The sequence below is a fragment of the Dipodomys ordii genome, unplaced genomic scaffold, assembly GCF_000151885.1.
Source record: "Dipodomys ordii isolate 6190 unplaced genomic scaffold, Dord_2.0 Scaffold151, whole genome shotgun sequence".
Taxonomy (NCBI): domain Eukaryota; kingdom Metazoa; phylum Chordata; class Mammalia; order Rodentia; family Heteromyidae; genus Dipodomys; species Dipodomys ordii.
In genome coordinates this window covers 5,527,424-5,534,783 of record NW_012267367.1, presented here as the reverse complement: position 1 = coordinate 5,534,783, position 7,360 = coordinate 5,527,424, and positions in this window count along the sequence as shown.

Here is a 7,360-nt window from a genome sequence, read left to right as displayed (position 1 = left end):
TGCTGTCCCTGAACTCTTTTGCTCAAGGCTAGCACTGTACCACTTGAACCACATCACCACTTCCAGTTTTCTAGTGGTTAATTGGAGATTAGAGTCTCACGGACTTTCCTGCCCAGGCTGGCTTTGAACCATGATCCTCAGATCTCAGCCTCCTGAGTAGCTAGGATTACAGGCATGAGCCACCAGCGTCCAGCAAGTCTGATGTTTTTATAGGATCATATTTTAAATCACCTTCTCTACTAAATTTTACAAATGTATAACCTTTCTCTGTCTCACTCTCTCACACACATGATAACCATCCTGTTAAGAGTTTATGTTATCATGTTTTTTGCTCTAAAATGTCTCATTAGCAGAAGTGAAGTTTTTTCACCTAGTCATAAACTTACTAATGGACTTTACTTTCGAAGATATTAATCTTATACACAAAAAAATGCTTTAGGAGCATACTATTATCTAGTCATAATTTGAGTCCATGTTGACATCAGAATGCACTCAATTTTGGGTGACGGATCCAGAATATGTGTGAACTTCAGAGTTACAGTTGGTAAAGAATGGAAGTTGTCGGGGGCTGGGAAGGTGGCTCAGTGGTAGAGCTCTTGCCTTGCATGCATGAGGCTCTGGGTTTGATTCCTCAGCACCACATAAGCAAAAAGAAGTGGCGCTGTGGCTCAAGTGGTAGAGCACTAGCCTTGAGCTAGTGGGGCCCAGAGTTCAGGCCCCACGACAGGACCCCCCCCCCCCAAAAAAAAAGAATGGAAGTTGTCGAAGTCATGACATTTATACATGAATTTACTGGTCATACAACTGAAGTTCAGAGATAGAGTTAGCTTCAGCCTTAATTGGATCCAGATGCTTGCTTTCATTCAGATTACACTTTCCATATCCATCTCTGCTTTGCTTTGCTTTGCTTTACTCTCAGGTAGACGGTTTCCATTTCATGGTCTCCTAGAGGGTAAAGTCTCAAGATCAAGAGGAAAAAGGATCATCCCTCTCTTACTTGTTCCAACAAGTCTCAAGAACTTGCCAATCCTGGGCCCATTAGGAAGCTCAGCAGTATGTGGTTGATGTCTGACTGGTTGGCTCTGGGTCACATGCCTGAATCCGGGCCGTGGTATTAGAGATAATACAGGTTTAGGAAGAATGATACTATACCATTTGTAAAGAAATGACAAGACTGGAAAAAATAGTGTCAAGTGAAATCAGTCAGGCCCAGAGATACAAAGGATCCATATTTTCCCTTACACGTGGAAGCTCGATTTGGCTTACAAACTCATAAGCAAATATGTTGGGTGGCATGCAAGTGTATACAATGTATTCATGGAAATACGGTAGATCCAAGGGCGATCTCAAATAGTGCAATTCCTTGGAAAACCAAAGTCAAAGTTCAGCATCAACAAAAACTGTCAGGGATGTGAAGAAAAAGGAACACTATTTCAGGGCTGGTGGGAATGTAACCATGCTGGACAGCAGTCTGGAAGTTCCTTTAAAAATTAAACATGGACTTTACCTACCACCCAGGCATACCACACCTGGGCATCTGCCCGAACTTCACAAGCCAGGATACCACAAAGACAGTAGCCATCCATGTTCAATGCTGCACTATTCACAATAGCCAAGTTATGGAAACAACCCAGATGCCCTACAACAGATGAGTGGATCAAAAAATGTGGTACCTATACACAATAGAATTCTACCCAGCCATTTGTAGGGAAGTAGATGGTCCTAGAACGATTCGTGGTAAGTGAGTTGGGCCAAGGTCAGAGACAAACAGCTCATGTCTTCTCTCATATGTGGAAGCTATATCTAAAATACATGAGGACATGAGACAGGACTCTGGGCATTCACACACAGTGAGACCACAGGTGTACATGCTGCGCCTCTGATCCAATAAAATACAATTTATCAAAGTGAATTCCAGGAATTAGAAACAAAAGGTTTTTTTTCTTTGTTGTCATTTTTCTTTAATTAATTAATTAATTAATTTTTGTTGGTCGTGGGGCTTGAACTCTGGGCCTGAGTGCTCTTCAGATCAAGGCTAGCATACTACCACTTGAACTACAATGCCACTTCTGGTTTCTGGTGGTTTATTGGAGATAAGAGTCTCACGGACTTTCCTGCCCGGGCTGGTTTTGAACCGTGATCCTCAGATCTCAGCCTCCTGAGTAGCTAGGATTACAGGCGTGAGCCACTGGTGCCGGGCTTTCTTTTTGCTTTTTTCATTTGTTTATCTACCTTTTGTAGGGTAAGGGCGGGTTTACAGAAATGGAGGGACAAAGGGTGAACAAATGCAGCAATGGTACTCACTAGACACTATGTTGAAAATGAACTGTATAACTTGTGGGTGGGACCAAGAGGAGAAAAACTGGGAGTGAGGGAAGAGGTGACATTGTCCAAAAAGAAATGCAGTCATTACCTGACTATGTAACTGTAACCCCTTTATGCATCCACTGTATAATCACAATAAAAAAAATGAAAACAACAACGAAAGAAATTTGTCTTTAGAACCAGTACACTTTTGAGATACTTCGTCTTGACCTCTAGGGGGAGCTCCAGCCTCCTCTATGAATTTCTCCTCTGACATTTTCCAGAGGATTCTTGTTCCATGTCCAAGAATTGAGAAGAATCTTTTAAGGGTAGATTCCTGATTTTTTTTTTATTTTTGTATTTTTGAGTATGTATCTCTCTTCTGATAATACAGCCATAAAAATACTAGTCCAGGGATATTGCTGTTTGGGATTGCCCATCTTAGAAAGGTCTCCAGGTGTTGGATATTTGTCATACATAGTAAGTGGATTTAATATATGCAATCTGAATGCTTACCATAGCTTTTATCAAAAAGATGAACACTAAGTGTTGACCAAAATGCAGAGAAAAGGGAGCTCACATTCGTTGTTGATAGGAATGCAAAAAAACACAGCCATCATGGAAAACTACACAGAGAACTCTTTAAAAACTGCAAATGGAAATATCACATGATCCAGTACATCTTCTTTGGATCCATAACCCCAGCAATTGAAATCAATTAGATGGCTACCTGAGGCTGGAAGTGGAGGTAGGGGAAGAACCTGGAGAGCGAAGATTCATGGAAAGACAGAAAGGAAGGTCAAGAATAACAGCATGTTTCACATAACTAAGAGTCAATTTCAGATGTTTCACTAAGAAATACCGAGGAAGGCCAGGCACTGGTGTCTCATTCCTGTAATTCAGCTATTCAGGAAGCTGAGAAGGGTTTGAAGCCAGCCAGCGTAGAAAAGTCCCTGTGAGTATTATCTCCAATTAACCACTCAAAAACCAGAACTGGTGTTATGGCTCAAGTGGTAGAGTGTTAGCCTTAAGCACAAAGAGGTTCAGGAATAGTGCCCAAGCCCTGAGTTCAAGCCCCACAACCAACAAAAAATAAAGAAATAATGAGGAAGAACAGAAATATTTGTGCTAATTAGCTTGAGTTAATCCTGCCTTGTATACTTTTGTCAAAACATCATGTTGTATTCCATTTCATCAATGTATACAAATATAATTGTCAATGAAGTACTTTTACTAATAGGAAAACTTTTGCCTGTCAAGTAATTTTAATTTTAAATAAAAATGTTTAGCACAGTGATGACAATACATTTGCTCTTATTTCCCTATCTCATATCTGAGACTGGGAAAGTTCAAATACTTTGTTTACATTTAAACAGTCAAGTGGCAGATCTAAGAGAGTTGAGCTCAAATCTTGAAATTAAAGTGCTTCCAGGTCACAGGGAAGGTGAGGGGAAAAGTGAAATCACCATCACAGGACAGGATTACAATATTTGAAGGCCTTCTACAAATCTACCTTCCCTGTGGAGATTCATAGTCCTATGACTATGAATTTCACTTTGGGAGAAAGTAATCTCAAGAACTTTGTCACTAATTTTAGAGAATAATATTTTGGGGTAAAAGAAAATGCAAGCTATGTGAATAGTTCTTGTTCTCTTGTGTGCTTTTGAAAGTTGTTCTGAAGATAATTTGCTATTGGGGAGGAATATCAACACTATAGAAAAAGTATACTTTTTTCCCCCAGGGGACTGCTATGAAGCAAAACATTAACTTACTGTCTGGTCACATAGATCTATCTACAGGTTTTTGAATAGGAATCAATGATAAATAGGATTCTGTCTTTTCTCAGGGAGTTTATGATGTACTTGAGTAGGTAGACAGGTAGATAGTGGATTTCATTACAATGGGATTTGTGTAATAAAAAGCTTCTGCCTGCCATAAAATCCTTTGATTGTACAATATGTGATACCAGTATTAATTAATTTGGTACAAGACAAGAATATAAACAAGTAAATAAGCATGTTGATTTGTAATGTTTTGGAAATGTATTCTGTCTAGGAGCTTTGGGAAAAGCTAGTGTGGGAAGCAACATTTGAGCTAGAGCTCAGATCATTTAATAATGTTTCCCAAGAAGTATGGGGATGTGGCTCCATGGTGGAACAGATGTATAACCTGACAAGTCCCTGGGTTCAAGCCCCAGCACTACAACAACAATGGAAATAATGTGTGCCAGGGACATAGAGGTCGTCCATAAATGGTTTTGTCTCTTAGTTGGACTTTTTTGCGGTTGAGATTAGCCTTCAATTGTGATTCTCTGGTCTTAGTCTCCTGAGTGAATACTCTCTGTGTCTGTGTCTGTGTCTGTCTGTCTGTCTCTGTCTGTCTGTCTCTGTCTCTCTGTCTCTCTCTTTGTGTCTCTCTGTCTCTTACACAGGCTAGGCAACTACTTGAGCATGCCTCCTTCTTCTTTTGCTACTGACTTATTTGCCAGGTAGCGTTTAATGTTACCATTGTTTGAGAGCCTCCTGCTTCTGACTAGCTAAGATTATAAGCTTGAGGCACCACTATAACTTGCCCCAAGTGAATAAACGTTTCTTTAAAAATTATTATCCTTGGGCTGGGAAGGTGGCTCAGTGGTAGAGCGCTTGCCTTGCATGCATGAGGCCCTGGGTTCGATTCCTCAGTACCACATAAGCAAAAAAAAAAAAAGCCGGAAGTGGCACTATGGCTCAAGTGGTAGAGCGCTAGCCTTGAGCTGAAGAGCTGAGGGACAGCGCCCAGGCCCAAAGTTCAGGCCCCACGACCAGACCCCCCAAAAATTATTATCCTTTTATCTTTTATTATCTTTAAGTAGTTGTGCAAAGGAGTTGCCATTTAACAAAGGAGTTTATGAATACAATGTGTCTAGATCAGTGTCACCCCGTTCAACATTCTCACCCATCCCTCCCTTTGACCTACCCTTTTTGAGTACCCACTTCCAGGTGTTTTATTTTATTTTATTTTATTACCCACTTCCTGGTGTTTTATTTTATCTATTTTTTGCTGAGCTTTGCCTTTCAAAAGCATTAAACTCTGAGTTCTCATTTAAATCTACCATATGTATACACTTGGATACCACCCAACATATTTACTTACAGGTTTATAAGCTAAATCTAGTTCTCACATATATGGGAAAACATGGATCCTTTGTCTTTCTGGGACTGACTTACTTGACTTAGCATAATTTTTTCTAGGTCTTTCCATTTCTTTACAAATGGTACAATATCATTCTTTCTACTGGATGAATAAAATTTAGTGTTTCTAAAATGAGCCAATGACATAATCTTTCTCATGTCCATGTCATGTATCTGTAGTATAGTTGGTGGACATAGACTTTTAAAGCTTTATTATATATAATAGATAACTGGGCAGATAGATGAATATAGCCTGGACTTTCCAATTCAGGCCAAATAAATGTATGTTGCTCAACACTAAGGCTTTGACAGCAACTTTGGTTTTAAGCCCATGACCAGCTCATTAGGCCATCCCTAAGGACCTGGCAGCATTAGGCCAAAGTTTAAGGAGTTTAATGCCTTCCTAGGTTACATGCTCCGTATTTACTTAGTATTAACTGCCCATTAGACTTACCTTCCTGAATAACTTCAGGCCCTTCCTTGTGAAGTCAGGAAGACAGAGGTGAAGTAAGAGCTGGACCTTTCTTTCCCTCCTTTTCATGCTGTGAAGCACAGGACTTCACTGCAGCTGGCAGGATTGCTTCTTCTGACTTGGGCCTGTTTTCTGCATTGTGGTCCAGGGAACTGCTTTATCGATATCACTTGGCACATCATCTGCTTAGCATACAATTCCTGGACCCTGCTCAGATCAAATCAACACATTTTTCTTTGGTGTGTGTGTGCCAGTCGTGGGGCCTGAGGTCCGTCCCTGAGATTCATTTTGTATTTTGTTCAAGGTTGTCACTCTTCCACTTGAGCCACAGCACTTCTGACCTTTTTTTTTTTTTTTGGTCATGGGGCTTGAACTCTGGGCCTAGGTGTTGTCCCTGCTCTCTTCAGCTCAAGGCTAGTGCTCTACCGCTTGAGCTACAGAGCCACTTTCGGTTTTCTGAGTGGTTTATTGGAGATAAGAGTCTCATGGACTTTTGGACTTTCGTGCCTGGGCTGGCTTTGAACTGTGATCCTCAGATATCAGCCTCCTGAGTAGCTAGGATTACAGGTGAGAGCCACAGGTGCCCGACTCTGACCTTTTTTGGAGTAGTTTATTAGAGACAAGAGCCCTCCTGAAGTAGCTAGGATTACAGGTGTGAGCTACCAGCACCTGGCTTTAACCCACATTCCCACCCCCCCCCCTTTTGGACAATTGTGGGGCTTGAGTTCAAGGCCTGGGCAAAGACCTTGACCCTCTTTGTACTCAATGTTAGCGCTCTACCACTTGAGCCACAGCTCCACTTCCAGTTGTTTTTGAGTGGTTAATTGGAGGTAAGTCTCATGGGGACTTTACTGCCCTGGCTTCAAACTCCTATACTCAGATCTCAGCCTTCTGAGTAGCTAGGATTACAGGCATGAGCAACACACACTTTTTCTTTGGGGGGGGGTGGTCCGGTCGTGGGGCCTGAATTCTGGGGCTGGGCGCTGTCCCTCAGCTCTTCAGCTCAAGGCTAGCACTCTACCACTTGAGCCACAGCGCCACTTCCGGCTTTTTTCTTTTTGCTTATGTGGTGCTGGGGAATCGAACCCAGGGCCTCATGCATACAAGGCAAGTGCTCTACCACTGAGCCACCTTCCCAGTCCCCAACACACACTTTTATAAAGAGGCTGGAAAGTATATTTTTAACAAGCACTCCAGTGATGTAGATTCTCACCTCCATTAAGAAAGATAAAATAAATATAACCCCTCCTTTGGCTGCTTCCAGTCATCTTGGGAATCAGCTAACAACATGCAGGCCCATAGGGTATATCCTTCTCCTCAGGAGGGCTGCCCTTCACTTCAGCCCTCTCTCCAGGTACTAACCTATGACAAGATTGTTACTAACTATCCTGGTTGACAAATGACAAGATAGGTA